This window comes from Bos javanicus, chromosome 20, assembly GCF_032452875.1.
Source record: "Bos javanicus breed banteng chromosome 20, ARS-OSU_banteng_1.0, whole genome shotgun sequence".
NCBI classification, from domain to species: domain Eukaryota; kingdom Metazoa; phylum Chordata; class Mammalia; order Artiodactyla; family Bovidae; genus Bos; species Bos javanicus.
This window is the reverse complement of record NC_083887.1, coordinates 36,255,051-36,272,277: the sequence shown is the minus strand read 5'-3', so window position 1 is coordinate 36,272,277 and position 17,227 is coordinate 36,255,051. Positions and strand designations below refer to the sequence as shown.

The following is a 17,227-nucleotide window of genomic DNA, read 5'->3' as shown; positions in this document are numbered from 1 at the left end:
AATCTGAGCCACAATATCCCTGACCTACAGAGTTATGATAATATACACTTGTGTTGTTTTAAGACACGAAGTTTGTGGTCATTTGCTACACAGCAATTGTTAACCAACATACTGTGGTCTGTGTCATTTAGGACTTATAGAGTCTGGGAGACAGTGTCCCTTTGAGTGAGATGAGGGCACATACAGGTCCCTGACCATACCCGTGGGCAGATATTGTACAGATGGCTCTCTCTCTTTGTAGTTGAAAGGTGGGCTCTAAGAAATACCTTCTGTCATGGTTTCACACTGTGGAAAAGAGCTGATCTGCCAAAATGAAATTAGGATATGGTTACCAAAAAAGGAATGGGAACTGGATAACCCAGGTAAACATCTACCACACAGTTTTCCTCAGGGAATGTTCTGGTATGCCTCTGCTCAATCTGGCTTTGGCCAATTTATGGCCAGTTAGCTAACCACACCTGAGTTCCTAACACATCCCTTCTTACTTGTGGGCCTCATGTGTAAAATTGGGGATAATGTGTTGTGTCTTAAGTGTCAATGTTTCAGGATAGACTTAGATATGTTTGAGAGGTGGAGTGGTGTGAGGAAGGGGCTATAAGTTTAGGAGTCTGGACAAGTGGATTTTAATTCTGGGTTTTCTGCCGCCTTACTTTGGGCAATCGCTGAAATGCTGTGAATTTAAGCTGCCTCTCTGAAAACTGAAGGTCTGTGATTAATGAAACCTAGTCTCTTCCAGCTGGAAGTGCTTCTGATTATCTGTCTTTACTTGTTCATTAAATAATTATTGAAATTTGCTATGCATCAGGTTCTGAGGATAGAGTAGTGAGCCAGGCTGTCAAGACCTCTGAAGGCCTTCCCATTACATAGAGGTTATGGAAAACCAAGCCAAAGAGGTAATATTTGAATGGGCGTTGGGGGCCTGAGACTGGGCCTACTATAAGATTATGAACAATGTATTGATTCCCTGGATGTTGAACCAATATGGTGGGGCGTAGTATAGATACAGCCCGTGGGCCATATTTAGCTTGCTGCCTGCCTATTTTTACATGGCCCTTGAACTAAGAATTGTTTTCACATTTTAAATGAAGTTTTAGTTTTCTAGGTCTGCCATAATGAAGTATCACAAACCAAGTGGCTTAAACAACAGATATATTAGCTCACACTTACGGAAGCTTAGTCCAAAATCAGGGGGTCAGCAGGGTCATTTCCTCCTGACAGTTGTGTTGGAAAATCTGTCCATAGTTGGTGGTGGCCTCAGGCATTCCTTAGCTTGTAGGTGGTGGTCTCCTGTGTCTCACATCTTCTCTCCATGTGTTTCCCTCTCATTATGAAGACATCAGTCACATTGGATTAGGGTCCACTCTAATGACCTCCTCTTAACTTGATGACCTCTGCAAAGACCCTATTTCCTAGAAGGGCCACACTCGTAGGTACTAAAAATTAAGATATCCACCTATCTTTTTGGAGGAGGATAAGACACCATTTAAAGCACAACAAATGGGTAAATTTTAAACAGTTACATAACTACAAAATAAATCCTCAGTTTTGTCTCTTAGCCCACAAAACCTAAAATACTTGCTGTCTGACTTGTTAGTAAAAAGTTTGTCAGCCTTGGATCTAAATCGGTGGCTCTCAAATTTTAGCCTGCACCTACTGCTTAGAAGATCTCATATCTAGAATTTTGAGAATTGTGATGCTGATGCTGCTGGTCTAGAGGGTGGTTCCCCATTTCTGGTCCTTGGATGTGCCACATCATCTGGGGAACTTGTTGATAGTACAGATTCCTTGTGCCCAGACTCAGTCCATCAGAGTCTCCAGGAATGAGGCCAGAGCTGATTCTAGTATGTAGCCAAGTGTGGAAACTATTGATCAGGTGTAGTTATCTTATCAGGAGGAACAGCTGATTGGATTATTCTTTTGTGATTGGATTGGTTGCTTGGACCTCATCTGTCTGTGAGAAGTCAGGGCATTGGGGAATCCCATTTTTCTTGTCAAGACTTGTGTTGAAGGAAAACATCATCAAGAAATGTATGGTCTGAATTCTTCCAAGGACAGAGATCTTTGTTTAGGCTGTTTCATAAATATTATGATCATTAAGTGGCTTGTCAGCAGCTCACAGTGAAAAAAGACGTATTGACTGTAAACTCAGTTGGAGCCAGCCACAATGTAGGACATCTGCCGAGAGACCCCAGGCCTTCTGGGCTGCTTGCAGAGCTGTTTACTACCCAGACCAGAGAAGGTAACACTCTTCTGTATCCCAGGCCCCATGCGCTGTGACTCCTGGTTAATTAAGCAAACTTTAAGAGCGACACTGACATGCTGGAGTATTTCCAGGGGAGGAAGATGAAGAATCTGAAAAGTATGTTCAGGAAGGGAGGACTGAAAGAAGACTTGTAAAATGGTGGCCTGCAGACCCAATCCAGTCACAGACATGTGTTATGCTCAAGAATCCTGGTGATGCAAAAAAAAACCAGCCTCTGTGCACTGGTGCTGAATCAAATCTTGGAGATAGAGTTTTCAGTGAAGTAGAAAAGAATATCTTTATTGCTTTGCCAGGCAAATGGAGACATAGCCAGCTCCTTCCCTGAAAAACTGTGTCCCAATGCAGGAGGATTTGGTGAGAGGTTTTATAGCAATACTTCAATGGTGGGGTTACTGATAAAATAAGGGTTAGTGCAGGACTTTCTATTAATCTGGCCTCAGGTGCTCCCCTAATCTTGATGAGCTTCTCTCGTTCCTTTAGCATGGAATGAAGAATATAAACACCTGCGATTTGTTGGATTATTATTATTATTTAGTTCTTTAAGGAGTTCAAAGATATTGTTATATGTATCCCTTGAGGTGAACCCAGACCCTGCCCCAAGGCTCCACTACTGTTTCTTGACTGCTGCTTCCTTGTCTCTGCCTCCCCTCCCTTCCCTAGTTAACAGCTGTTTGAACCTGACGTTTGGAACTCAGGGAAGGTCCTAGAGGCTGCACAGAAAGGTTTATGTGCCCAGGAGCCCCACCAGGTCCTGCCTTTTTTACGAGTGTTAAGAGGTCAACCTAGAATCAGACTTCTAGAGCGGTCAGCTGACGGAGGATATGCTGGTTCCATTAATACAAAAAATACCCGCTGAGGTTCAAGTATTAGCAAAGGTGACATCGGAATTGGTGTCTCAGCAAAACAAACACCTCCCTTCTAACAACGACTTCAACTCCTGACTTCAACTTTCACCATCTTCTTTCTCTCAGGCTATCTTTTCTCCTTAATAATAATTTCAGCAACTAATTACATGAGAAGTGTCCATATGCCAGGCACTATGTGCCTCCCATATATTGTCTTCTTTAACATTCGTAACAATCCTTGCTTCAAGGATCCTTGCTTTAACAATCCTTGCTTAAAAATCCATCGGTAATTTTATTGATGATGAAATTGAGACCCTGAGAGGCAGGGATTTCAGTCCAAGTCACAGAGCCACTCATAGACACAGACAAGCTTTGTGAATTTTTGCTTGGCTCCAGAACTGGGTTGCCACTCATTTTTGAGGAAGATCACCGACACTAAATTTTTTGGTCATTTTCTTATGATTAAAAATGTTAAGAAATTCCCTTTGAGTGGACTCTAAGTAAATACAGTCAGATTGCTAGAGTGGGAATCTCAGGTTGTGTAAAAATTTATCTCTTGGACAATCCTCTTCTATGTGTGTCTGTTTTTTTAAAGTAAAGCTTTGGACATTTGCTTGATTTTATATTATTTTCTTTGTGCTTTTCCCTGGCATTGTGAAGTCATGTTTTTGTAATAGTTTCAATATTCTGGGTAGAGAATAGAATCTACCATTTAATAGATCTGTATGGTTTTCATGTAGTTAAGTGTGCTTGATTTCATGATCTTTTTCTCTTTTTCCTCCTTCCTGTAATGAGGAAATAATTTACATAGTACAGTGAAACGCACAGATCTAAGCGTAATGGGTTTTGATGAATGTGGCTAATCCTATGTTACCATTAATATTCATTATCTTGAAAGGTCTCTACTTCACTTTCTAGTCCATTTCTTCATTCCCCCAGAGGCAACCACCGTTCTGATTTCTCTCATCATATATTTGTTTTGCCTGTTCCTGGACTTAATATAAATGAAATCAGACAGCCCATAGTCTTTTGTGTCTGGCTTCTGTTACTTCACTTATATTGTTGCATGTGTCTTGAGTTCTTTTTTTTGTTGCCGAAGAGAAACCTATTCTGTGATTATATCACCATTGACTTATTCATTCTTTTTGATGAGCATCTGGTTTGTTGACAGTTTTGGGGGATTATGAATAAAGCTGCATTTGTATACAAGTCTCTGTTTAGGCATCTGCCTTCATTTCTCTTAAATATATTCCAAGGAGTGGAATTGTCATACAATAGGTAGAGTATGTTGAACTGTATAGAAAACCTGTCAACTGTTTCAAAGTGATGGTATCTTTGCATTCCCACAAGCAATGTATGGGTGTTCCAGCTGCTTTGTGTTCTCACCAACATTTGATATGGCCAGACTTTAAAGAAGCAGAGACATTTCCCTGGTAGTCTGGTGGGTAGGACTCCATGCTTCCAAAGCATGGGCTGCAGGTAAGATCACACGTGCTGTGCAGTGTGACCAAAAAATAAATTAATAAATACACTAAAATACAATAAAAAGGTAAACATATTTTAAAAAAAAAGCAAACAAAAAATAGAAAGTGACTCCTCATTATGGTTTTAATTTATATTTCTCTGATAACTTATGATGTTAAATACCTTTTCATGTGCTTATTGGCTACTCTTATACATTTCCTTGGGAAGATTTCTTTTAAAACTTCCCCCCTTTGGGGGGGCTTCCCTGGTGGGCTCAGACAGTAAAGAATCTGCCTGCAATGTGGGAGATTCTGGTTCGATCCCTGGGTCAGGAAGATCCCCTCGAGGAAGGAATGGCTACCCACTCCAGTATTCTTGTCTGGAGAATTCAATGGACAGAGGAACGTGGTGGGCAGTCCATGGGGTTGCAAAGAATTGGACATGACTGAATAACTAACACTTTCACTTCCTGCTTTTTAATTGGATTATTTTTTATTTGTAGAACTTCTTTATGTATTCTAGAAGACTTGAGAGTCCCTTGGACAGCAAGGAGATCAAATCAGTCAATCCTAAAGGAAATCAACTGTGAATATTCATTGAAAGAATTGATGCTGAAGCTGAAGCTCCAATACTTTGGCTACCTGATACAAAGAGCTGACGCATTGGAAAAGATCCGGATGCTGGGAAAGATTGAGGGCAGAGAAGGGGCCGGCAGAGGATGAGAGGGTTGAATGGCATCATCAACTCGGTGGGCATGTTGTTGCCGTTGTTCAGTGGCTCAATCGTGTCCAATCTCTGCAACCCCATGGATGCAGCATGCCAGGCTTTCCTGTCCTTCACCACCTCCCAGAGCTTGCTCAAAGTCACGTCCATTGAGTTTGTGATGCCATCCAAGCATCTCATCCTCTGTTGTCCCCTTCTCCCCCTGCCTTCAATCTTTTGCAGCATCAGGGTCTTTGCTAATGAGTCATCTCTTCTCATCAGGTGGCCAAAGTATTGGAGTTTCAGCTTCAGCATCAGTCCTTTAAATGAATACTCAGGACTGATTTCCTTAGGATTGACTGATTTAATCTCCTTGCTGTCTGAGGGACTCTCAGGAGTCTTCTCCAACACCACAATTCAAAAGCATCAATTCTTCGGCACTCAGCCTTCCTTATGGTCCAACTGTCACATCCACATGTGACTACTGGAAAAACCATAGCTTTGACTATAAGGAATTTTGTTGGCAAAGTAATGTCTCTGCTTTATAATATGCTGTCTATTTTTGTCATAACTGTTCTTCCAAGGAGCAAGTGTCTTTGATGAATATGAGTTTGAGCAAACTCTGGGAGATAGTGAAGGACAGGAAAGCCTGGCATGCTTCAGTGCATGGGGTTGCAAAGAATCAGACACAACTTTGTGACTGAAAACCAACAACAATATATATGTGTGTGTGTGTGTATTATGAATTTTTTCTCATTGTCAGCTTGCCTTTTTTCATTTTCTTGATGTTTTTTTATTAGCAGAACCTTTTAATTTTAATGAAATTAATCGTCTTTTTCCTCTTGGTTAAGACTTTTTGAATCCTGACTAAAAAAATCTTTGACCATCCCATTCATGAAGATATTTTTTTCCCTAGAAGTTTTAGAGTATTTTTTTGCACTAAGATCTATCCCCAGTAATTGTTTTGTTGCATGCCGTAATGTAAAGAGTCAAAATTAGGTTTTTTTCTACATACATATTTATTTGTTCTAGCACTATTTTACAGAGCACTATTGCTATTTTTCCATCAAATTCATAAATTTTTGTTGGAAATCTATTGATCACATCTCTGTGGACCTATAATAGACTCCATTCTTTTTCTTTTTTATTTGCTTTTTTTCCTGCCAACACAATATCTCAATTAATACAATTTTATAATGTCTTAATATCCACAAGAAAAAACCTGCTAAAATTTTGATTTGGATTATTTTAATCTATAGACTAATTTGGAGAGAATAGACATCTAAACAGAAATGAATTTTCAATTGTTGAAAATGGTCTATCTCTCCATTTATTTCGAATTTTTCTCAGGAATGTTTTTGTAGTTTACAATAATAGAGAACTTGCACATATATTGAAAATTTATGTTTAGATATTTGCTGCTATTATAAATGATATTTAAAATTTTTTTCCAGGGTTTTTTTAATTGTTGTTCTTGCTAGGATGTAGAAATACAATTGATTTTTAAATATTACCATTTTATCCTATGACCTTGCAAATGCATTCAGCAGTTTTAGTTGTTATATTTTTTTTCATTCCTTTGCATTTTCTACAACCATAATTATATTGCCTAAAGCAGAGATTGTTTCTTCCTTATCAATCTTTATTCCTTTTAATTTTTGTTTTAAATCATTCCTTTTTTTCTGATACATGCATTTAAAGTTACCACTTTTCTTCTAAACATTGCTTCACTTATTAGATCTCACTAATTTTAATATTACATTTTTTGTTTCAGATATCTTTTTTGCTATTCTAGTATTTCTCTTTGGGTCTTCTTTAGAGCTTGACTCCCTCTGATGAAATTTCTTTCTGTTTATCCATAGTGTCCATCTTTGATAATATTTGACATAATTGTTTAACATATTTTAAATATTTATTTTAGAGACCTCATCTACTGATTGCAATATCTGGTCATCAGTAGGTCTGCCTCTATTGACTGTGAGTAGCATTTTCATTCTTCTTTGTATGTATTAGAATTTTTAATTTTATGTCAGACATTTTGCATCCTTTCCAAGTAGCTCAGTGGTAAAGAATCTGCCTTGCCAGTACAGGAGCCGCAGGAGACACAGGTTCAATCCCTGGGTTAGGAAGATTCCTTGGAGAAAGAAATGGCACCCCACTCCAGTATTCTTGCCTGGAAAATTCCATAGACAGAGGAGCCTGTGGGCTACAGTCCATGGAGTTGCAAAGAGCCGGACATGACTGAATGACTGAGCACTCAGTCACTCACTGTCACAGACATTTTGCTTAAAAGAACAATAGCGACTAAACTAGATTGTATGTTTTGGTTTTGGTTTTCCCAGAGAAGATTTCATGCTGTCTCTAAGCTGAGGAAGGGAAGTTTATCTAGATCCTATCATGAGTTTAGCTGAGCTGGGGTTAGGCTGTAACTTCAATTAGTTTTCGTTTACCTCTTGCCAGTGAGATTATGGTGAATTCTCTTGGCCTTGAAGTCTAACTCCTAGCTTCTTGCTTCATATCTCGGGAGTTAATGAATGTGGGATTCTCAGTATCTGAACCACAAAGGACATTGTTTTCAGTTTTAATTAGTTTGATTTTACCCCCAGACTCAACTGTAGGAGGCCTCTGGACCCTAAGTAGCACAAGGGACTGGGAGATCACTCTTTACCTCCAGCTTCGTCCCCAACTATTGCTGACTCGGCCGAATTTCCAGGGTGGAGAATTGCCATTTTGAGAGATATATTTTTGTGTTTGGGACTCATCCAGATTTCAGTGTTTCATGCTACCCCGCACTCTTGTTAAAAGTTCAGGTGATTTTTCTCATTCCAGCAAACTGCCATGTCTATGTTAGACTGCCATTTTCATCCCCTGTACTCAGATTAGGCAACTTGCTCTAAGTATGAAAATAATCACCACCCCCCCCCCTTTTTTTTGCCTTCTTCCAAGGGCATGTCGTCTTTGGAATTAGTTTATTTGGACTTATGTGTGTGCCTAGTAGCCTTTGAAGACTTTTAAGAAAAGAAAATAGAATTTTTAGTTTATCTATTACTTTTTTTTGTAATGATAAAAGTGATAATCTTTATGGCTTTCTATATCTTAACTAGAAGTAGCACTCCCATAGTTTCTTAGAATTTTTAGATTAGATTTCTTAGATTAGCTCTGGGAAGCAAGTGTAAGGCTTCAGAGCAACATAAAGTAATCACAATTCTGGATTTAGACTTATTTAGATTTTGAATGCCAGTTGCCTGAGTCATGAGCAGTATTTGGCCTTGTAAAGTATTACTGTTGTTTTAACCCTCCCTCCCTGCACCAAAAGCAATTAGTTTTACTTCATATGCTTATTCTGTAAGCCTCTTTCCGTCTTCAAATCTAATTCAAGTCCTAGTGATTTTTCTTTCTATCCATCTCCACTGGTAGCATCTTGGTCTAAGCTACCAGCATGCCAGATAATGTTGTTGTTGTTCAGCCACTCTGTCGTATTTGTGACCCCATGGACTGCAGCGCGCCAGACTTCCCTGTCCATCACCATCTCTTGGAGTTTGCTCAAACTCAAGTCCATTGAGTTGGTGATGCCATCCAACCATCTCATCCTCTGTCATCCCCTTTTTCTCCTGCCTTCAGTCCTTCCCAGCATCAGGGTCTTTTCTAATGAGTCGGCTTTTCTCATCAGGTAGCCAAAGTATTGAAGCTTCAGCTTCAGCATCAGTCCTTCCAATGAATATTTAGAATTGATTTCCTTTAGAATTGACCGGTTTGATTTCCTTGCAGTCCAAGGGACTCTCAGGAGTCTTCTCCAACACCACAGTTCAGAAGCATCAATCCTTTGGCGCTCAGCCTTGTTTATGGTCCAGCTCTCACATCCATACATGACTACTAGAAAAACCATAGCTTTGACTAAATGGACCTTTGACAGCAAAGTAATGTCTCTGCTCTTTAATATGCTGTCTAGGTTTGTCATAGCTTTCCTTCTAAGGAGCAAGTGTCTTTTAATTTCATGGCTGCAGGCAGATAAAAGCCACAGCTTTTTCCTAATATTCTAGCTAGTTTCCCCATAGCCCCTCTGGGCTCCCTCTAACCCAATCTTCACATTGGATTCAGACTAATTGTTGCAAAACTGTATTTCTGACCACATCACCCTCCTGATTAAATTGTTTCCTTGACTTCCATTGCTCTTAAGGTACGGACAAAGCTCCTCGTGCGTGCACGCCGGTTCCATCTTGTGTCCTTCCCACTTTCCAGTGTTGCACTGGCGCTTTCTTTAATCGCTTCTCTCCTTGCCTTTTCCCACGATACAGCCTTTCTTTGCACATGCTGATCTCTCTCCTTGGGATATCCTTCCTTCCTGTTTTCATCTAGTCTATGCCTGTCATTTTTTTTTTCCCAGATAGCTCCTCAACCATCACTTCTTAGAGAAGATGTCCCTGACCTTCCTTACTTTTTCAAATCCTCCTATCTGTTTTTCTTTTATTTGTAGTTATTTGACCCAGTAATGAATTTTCTGTTTGTTTGTAAGACTATCTAATTATTGTCAATATCTATTAGACTAGAAGATCTAATGAGGGCAGAAAAAAATATTTGTTTTTTGGATAACCACTCCATCTCCAATGCCTGAACAGTGACTGGCATTTAATAAAATGGATGGAATGAATGGCAACAAATTAACAAATGTGGAGAAAATGATAAATTTTTTTAACCTGGGGTCTGTTCTGTAGATGATTTCTATGTATCTACCTACTTACCTACCTATCATCTTCTCCATCATCATTACGTATTTATTTTGTTTTTAAAATCTTTAGGACAAGGCCCTTGGACTTCAGGAATTTGTCTTAAATTCGATTGAAAACATAAGGTTACGTATAAAATAAGAAGTATGCCTACTTTTAAATTCCGAGTTGACTGTTATAAGTCTGTTATTTGGGTCATTATAGTAAAGGAATCTGTCTCATAGAGCAATGCAGGAATTTTATATTCTTTCTTTCCAGGCTATACTGACATGTTTATTTCTCCTGACCTAGATCACTAGAATGGATGAGAACTGAACATTTGCCAGTTAATTAGTGACTTAAATCACTTGTGAAAATGGCTGTAAAAATGAACTCAAGCTGACATAGCTGGATTTTCAGATGCCACATAAACAAAAGTAGTCCTTTCTTTTTTTGTGGTGATGTCCGAGGAATTGTGGCTAAAAGTTGAGATCGTTGAAGACCTCCCCCTTTGAGTTCTTCTTCAAAGGCTGGGTCTAGTTACCCAAGGTATTCTTAAATTATCTCCAGGTTTCCAATTCTCTTCCTCATCAGTCTTTTGATCCAGTGTGTAATTACTGGCTTTGAAAATGGTAGAATTATAAAGGAAACATCTCTCCTTCAAAAGTCAAGAAGATTGAGTTTCGCACTCACATGGGAGTGATTTTAATGTTTTGGTTCCTAATAATTCTTTGGCCTAACATCTCAAATGCTACTGGCACCCCCAAGATGACTCAGAGATGGGAAACTCAAGTATCTCTCTCAGTGGCCTTGCCCTAAACCTCAGGGAAAATTAGCACACATGGCCACACTTCCACATGTAAGTTTGAGATCCTCTGCCTTTCTGTCTTTTAACACATGCTAAAGTGTATTGCCTGAGTAAAAGCAAGAAGACGTAATTAGACTGTCTGCTGAAGGAAGGAAGCAGTCAGCTGCTCCCTGCCATGTCTTTTATTTTTTTAAAGAACAAGTAAATAAGTTCAAGAAGGACCAGATTGTATCTTTAATACTTAATTTTCTTGACATTTTAATATGATTAACTGGAATTGAGCCAATCTGGAATGGTTTAAAATGTCAAGAAATGTCTTTTTGTGGAGTGTGTGTGTGTGTGTGTGTGTGTGTATACTTGCACACACACAGATGCATGCTACACAGATTATAAAAGAGGATACTTACTCTGTGATAAGCCATGTCTCTAAAGAACACAGGTCTCAAGAAAATGGAATTATTGCTCTGCCTATGAATCCCTAAGCATTTATCCTCTTTTTACTATTTCTCTTTTCTGCATGTGTATAAATATGTGGTGATCATAGAGAGAAAGCTATACCAGAAGCCTTGAATAAGAATCTCAATACTATTTTATTTATTCACACTTCTTGAGGAACATTATTAATGAAGCTTTTATTTCTCAGTATTCACATAAAATCCTCAGCACTGCACCGGTAGAAAGACAATATGATCTTCTTTATATTTACTAGTTCAACATTTTTTTTTGAGCACCTGCTCTGTACAAGGTGTTACTTGAGGTGTTATTAATTATATAATAACTTGGAAAAAATAATAACCTTATTTGAAAAATACTATTGGTCTTCCTTTCTCTGTGTCTCTTACATCCTGATTCTTCATTTCAGCAGTTGCTAAGAGAGACTTGATGAAAGAGAGGCTTTTGTGTCCTATGATATAACAAAGGTAATAATAAAAATAAATTAATAGCTAATACTTATTTGGGGATTAGTCTGTTCACCGTAGTATGAGCTTTACATGTATCATTTCATTTAATTCTCACAGGAGCCCTGAGGTCATGAGAATTATTACCCCACTTTACAAATGAAGCAACTGAGGCAGAGAGTTCAGATAACTTGCCCAAGGTTAGTAAGTTAGCTAGTAAATGGCAGAGCTGAGACTGGATAAGCTAAAGAAGCATAAAAATGGTATCCATAGAGCTTAGTGATGAGAGCTAATTTGTGCAAAACTGACATGATGCATAGGAAAGAAATGACTCCTAGTGCTTTTAAGGATAAGAAACCAAGGCATCTTAAGAAGTTCCAAGTTCATTCTGCTCTTTTCAGAAATACTGACATGAACCCTTTTAAAACTCAACAGAGGCAAAAATAGACACACTAGCCAAAAGAAGAAAACAAAAATTTGAGAAACAGATCCACATATAGATAAATAATTAGTCCTTCACAAATGTAATATAGCAAAAGAATAAATGATAGATCTTTCAATAGAGGTAACAACAAAGTCTACCATTTGCTATGTTCTGGGCAATGTTCTAATTCTTTCTGTGTTTTCAGCACATTTCACTGTCAAAACCACCCCAAACATATACCTGTTTTATAGATGAGACATAGATAAGATGCCTGACTTTCAGAGCTCACAAACCTACCAGTCTAGCTCCAGAGCCAGCCCTTTTAATAACCAGGCTTTTTAACAGCTACATTAGGAATTCTGTTTAGCCACTTAGAAAAAAGTAGCTTTATGGCCTGACCTCATATCTTACAGCAAAATGAATTCTAGATGAATTAAGGATTTAAAAATAAAATATGAAACAATAGTTGTACTAGAAGAAAATATAAAATAAAATAGAGATAATTGGTGTGGAAAATATTACTGCTCAAAAAGATGTTTAAGACAACAATCTAAAAAGAAATATTTTATAATTTTGATTACATCAAAATGTAGAGCTTTTATGTAGCAGAACAATAAAAAATCAACTAAAGCCCACCATAAACAAAGTATAAAGGAAAATGACAAGTGAGAAAAAAATTAAAACATATGACAGATAAAATTTTAGCATGTAAATAAAGATGAAAGGCCAACTGAGAAATGAACCAGGATATCGACAGATAGCTCATTAAACATTAATACATAAAAACTAAATATCAGTAGATAACTAATGTCAGAATAATTTCATTTTTGATAGTGCTCAAAAAGACACTTATTTAAACAATGAAATATTAGTTTTTCCTGTAGAAATGATGAGTGATACTATTTGTTAGTGAGGTTGGTTATGGGAGGCTAACAATGCATATACCACTGCTGAAAGTATAACTTTTGGGGAAGGCAATTTGGCAGGATGTCTAAATACCTTAAACTGTGATTTTTTTTGAGTCAACAATTCAATATTTAGCAATTTATTCCAAGAATATCATTCTATACAAATGTAAGATTGAATGTACAATTGTACTAGTTGAAGTATCACTTTGAACAGTGAAAACAACTATAAAATCAGTAAGATGGGATTGGTTAAATAAATGAAGACAAAAGTTTTCATTGCCATCTGTACATTAAAATTGGAATCATGCCCTATATATCACTTCATAATCTTATTTGAACAATGGAAAACATGGTTCCACACTGTGGTTAACACCTACTGTTTGCGGGCTAACATCAGTTTCTCCTAATTCTTGGTGACAGTGTCCCATGATTCCTCTGGGGAATGTACCATTTGGTTTGATTTTTTTCCTACCTCCAGGGGTGGGAAGCTGGTTGATTAAAGTAACTAGTCATGCGGTGTCCTCCTGGCCACAGTGATGTTGCAGAGGTGAAAGCATCATGCAAGGAAGCATCTAGCCGGGTGTACTTTCTGACTTTTGCTGGAAACTGCGGGGACAAAGACTGACTCAATTCTTATCTGTTTGCCAAGGAAGAAGCAAGCAGCTTTGGGAGCTGCTGGCAGCCATCCTTGCAGCAGAAAGAGGGAGACAAGGTTAAAGCTAATGGAGCCGAGAGGTAGAGATGAGAAATGGTGAGAGAAAAGCCAGGCTCCCTTCATAGCCTTGAGCCTGAAATGAAGCCTGATTTGAAGCTAACATTATGTGCCACCTTGGACTCTTCAGGTATGTGAGCCAATAATTTCTTTTATTCATCCTAATTTTTTAAAACCATTTGGGTAGGAATGTCTATTTCATGTAACTGAAGGCATCCTAACAGACATACATCTCTCTGTTTCAAACATATAATGTACTCTATGCTTGGGGCATGTTGATTACAATTCAAAACAGCAAGTGACTGAGGATGAAAGTATGTATTCTGTTGAAGTAGAGGCTCTAATAGCCAAATATCAGGATCATTGAAAGATTCCTGGGCTAGAAGAGTAAACAAGAAATTGTATGCAACTGATTAAATTATAACAGTTTGATTATTAATATTTAATAGTCCAAAATTTTAAAAGTTGTTATTATCCTCTGGGAACATTATAATAGTCACTCAGAGCTGACAACTGTTAAGTGGTTCTTTCCGTCATTATTCTGCATGTTTCAATACTGAAGAAAGGGCTAGTTTCAACTTGGACATTTAAAAATGTTATTATTCATTTTGTTCAGAAAGGATATCATAATCTTCCTAAGTTTTCTGGCTAGTTCATTCTCTATTAATATTTGCATTAATTTATTCTATATTAATGGTGTATTTGTAGTTCAATATTTGCAAAACATTCCCTTATTTAAGCTTTTGAAAGTTGCTAATAATCATTTTAGTGCATAAAATTAATAATCTTTCTAACTATTCATAATTACTCTCCCTACACACACACACACACACACACACACACTTGTAATATTTGTACTCCAGCTGTTAGAATTTCAATATAAAATTCTCTGCAAATAGAGATTTCCCCCTCCAGGTTATATCTAAAATGCTTATGTATATTTTTAGGTAAATATTCAGGTATTAGCTGGAATCTCGATTATGTCTTATTCAAGTTACTGACATTATTATCAGCTAGATGTAATGGTAATCTATTCCATCACATGATCACTGAACATGCATGACTCCAAGGTTGCCAGATGGTGATGAAGTTAGCATTTACCTCCTTCACTTGCCAAGGCCAAGGTCAGAGATGAAACCAAAGAGCAGATTTTGGATAAACACTAACTGAGGCCAAGGTCCAAAGTCGGTGTATCATGTGTGTATCCTTCTTAAAAGCTACATTTTATGACTGTACCAGCATTTACTTAACCAGTCTCCCAGAGAAAAATGTCTGAAAACACATGCCTCAGAATGATAAGAGTGTTTATCTCTGGGTGGCGGAATGATAGATAATTTTTTTCTCATTGCTTATCAGTATTTTCCACCTTTTCTCTAATGAACATGCATTGCTTGAGTAATGATGAAAAAACATGAAAGTCTAAAACTTCTACAATTTAGAATGAATAATAACAACAAAAACCCAATTTACACAAACAACATCACACTTTAAAAAAAAAACAAAAAACAAGCAGATGTACATCGGGAAATCCCTTTTGGGAAGACACTGCCAGGGCTTATAATAGTCAGGAAGCTTTTTCTTAAGATGTATCCTCAGTTCTTCTTGCTATTAGTTAAGCCCTTCATCAAAGGAGTCAGGACAGCTGCTAATCCTCATCTAAATCCACCACCAGATTACATTTCCTTCCCTCTGTCTTCTCATTTTTAAGCTGAACTTTCCTTTTCGTGTCCTTTCACCACACCCTTATTGTGAACAATTATAGCATTAAGAGTAAAGGAGCAGATTCCTCCTTCAAGGACGTGTTCTTATTCTGTTTTATTGCTTTAAACCTCATTGGAAGAATAACTAAAAAATCTTGTTGAAAATAGGCTTTGGAGCCCCAACTTGAAAATGAATCCTAGAACCTAGCAAATAAGCAGAGCTGGAAAGGTTAGACCACTCTATCCTGGAGGCTCAAAGACAGAAAAATCACTTGAGAGAAAGACCCCATCAGACACACACGCACACATTTCCCATATATATTCTTTTTCATATTTCCTGCCAGAAAATGCAGAAGTCATTGCTTCACTGTGTTAGACCACTCATTGGAAAAAAGCACAGCCTTTTCTCAGAGCAGAAGCAGAGAATAAGGATCTGACACATCTTCCCAGTCCAGGCATTTAGTTATTCAGAGTCTGATCCAAGCATTGCAGGTTCAAATTCATGCCATGTCTATAGAATTGAAAACACAAAGCAAAGCAAAACGGAAAAAAGTTCACATTAAAGAGTCACCAGCTCCCTGGCTTTTGATATTGGTCCCAGTTCATGTGGGACCTTAGAGCTAGTTTACAGCAGGGCCTCAGTAAAGAATCGTGGGCATGTTGCTTGATCCATCCTGCCAGGCGGTTGCCTGCGGAGGAGGCTTTGTGATGTATACATAGATATACATAGACTTTGAGGATTTAATAAATGATATTTTCTGGGTTTATTAGAATTTTTCTCTTTCTTGAGCCCCTAAACTTACAGATTCAGGTCAGAGTTTGGGTAGGAGGTAAGGAAGGGGCTGACCACAGACATGCTGCTATGATCCTGGCTTCACCAGAAATGGATGAAGTAATAACGTGAACACTAGAGGAACGACTACTTGGATCAGTTACTCATCCTGTAATTGTGAAAATGTTGCATACTAATTATGAATATGCATGTTGAACTGTGACAATAGATGATAAGCCATTAGTGAATGTCTGAAGATTGAACTCCAAGCTATAATTTTGCTTTAGACAGTGGCGTAAATATTCTAACTGGGAGAATTTAAAGCACAATTACATTGTGTCAAAGAACCTGGTGAATTTGCTTGGCATACACACTCGTGACTCACTACCAAGATCCTGGTCTTTTTCAGAACTGTAATATAAGCCTTTAGGCATAATCTAAAAGAACTCAGAAATCTTTCCAGTTTCTCAGTACATTGCTGTTTCCCTTGGTTTAGTGGGAAGTATAGAGCGTATTCATTTAAAGCTGCAATTTAATAGATATAAGCCAGCTGTTCAATCTTGGAAAATATCATATCCCAAGTATTCCACTTTCCTATAAGCTTTAGACTTGGTGCAGAAACAGGCAGGGGTGGGAGAGATGATAAGGGTCATCCAAGTCATCGAAATTTGATTACCATCCTGCTCAGAACATTCCAGCCAAATGAATGCATCAGATCATCATCGGCCAACGGAATCAAAATGGGCTGTGCCCAAAGATGGGGCTATGCCACGGAGGGCTCTAATCCAAAAACAGTAGGACTGTGCCCAGGAATTGAGCTCCTGTTGCCCCTTGAGCTCTCTTTAGATGGCTGTTGTCTAGGACCCTTAGTGTATTAAGGCGACTGACGTTGCCAGAGCTGAGTAGAGCAGCGAGTCTGTGCCTTTGCCAAGAGTGAGGCGGTTGCTATGGGAGAGGTAGTCTAAGAGGGGCTCTTGGGCCCAGCTTCTGCAGAATCTTCTGAAGGCAGGCTGATGAGAGTTGACAT

At 38.2% G+C, this 17,227-nt stretch overlaps 1 long non-coding RNA gene across 1 annotated transcript in view; it reads left to right on the top strand.

Moving 5' to 3' along the window:
* The first annotated feature begins 13,487 nt into the window (after nucleotides 1-13,487).
* LOC133233661 (uncharacterized) overlaps nucleotides 13,488-17,227 on the top strand; it is a 119,254-nt gene continuing 115,514 nt past the window's right edge. Inside the window, exon 1 of the long non-coding RNA XR_009731798.1 lies at nucleotides 13,488-13,858. This is a non-coding gene — a long non-coding RNA (uncharacterized LOC133233661). The remainder of the gene's footprint in view (nucleotides 13,859-17,227) is intronic.